Here is a 1,110-nt window from a genome sequence, read left to right as displayed (position 1 = left end):
TAAACACTCTGGTTTTGTGTCTGTAGATATTTACCGGTGTTCTTAGAAGTAGCATTTAGAACAAATTGAGATTATATCAAAGGCAGAATCAACATTTAGTAAAGAATGCTGGAGATCATATTAAAGATCTGTAAACAAGTATTTGTGATAAACTATTCTGGTTTTTAATTCTGAATCTCTTCATTACAGGTACTCTTTTCACCTGAAGTTATCACTGCCTCGGTAAACTGTAATGCGTTAATACTCATAGGGTCAAAAAGCTGATGCTTGGGCAACAGACAGGCATAAACCGAAATCTCTTCAAAGTGTTTTAGAAAGCTTCTGAAGGGTTAAGATGACCTGCATGGTCAAATACTGATGTCCTACTGGACTGACAAATTTCACCAGTTATCTTCAGTGGTCTTAGGGTTCAAAAAGAAAAAAATGTTGCAATAATTTTGGTAATTGGGGAGGAAGAAAAGTAGGTAATTCAGCTGAGTGCAAGCTAGTTGTAAGGGCTAGCATTCTACTTGGATTTTCTTGAGTAGAAAATACATTTGCAGGGACCAGTTAGATCATCTGTAAGAAATCAGAGCAGCTGAACGTTTTTCTGAAATACACAGTATTAACACAGGATGTACTGCTTTGTCATTTTAATGACGTACTGAACTTTTCAATGGCATGTATTAATATTAATGGCAGGTATTAACAAATTTTAGACAAATGTTAATATAAGAGAAGCTGTTGCTTTCAGCTAGTCGTAAGACTGCAGGATAAGCCCATGAATTTATATTGTTTGTGGTCAAGCATAAAGAAACACCCAATACTATTTCTGAACAGAATGGAAACCTAAATTCAACTGGAAGATCATACACAAGATTTATGCAACGAAATTAGTGTAAACTTTCCAGATTAGTGTCTCCTATTGTTTCTGTACAGAGTTCTGTTGACTCAGTATTTCTAGGAATTTTCAAGGAAACTAGTACAGAAACTGTTATTTTAAAAAAAACATTTATCAAGCCTTTATCAAGCATCTTTTTAAATGGTGAAATGCTAAAACCTTAAGCTTGTAATGCCTTGTGCATCAGTGTTTAAGTCATTTAGCTTTTTGAAAAGCTCAAGTATGCAACA

The sequence above is a fragment of the Pygoscelis adeliae genome, unplaced genomic scaffold, assembly GCF_000699105.1.
Source record: "Pygoscelis adeliae isolate BGI_AS28 unplaced genomic scaffold, ASM69910v1 Scaffold83, whole genome shotgun sequence".
NCBI lineage: Eukaryota > Metazoa > Chordata > Aves > Sphenisciformes > Spheniscidae > Pygoscelis > Pygoscelis adeliae.
The sequence above is the reverse complement of the archived record's forward strand: the minus strand, read 5'-3'. Positions refer to the sequence as shown.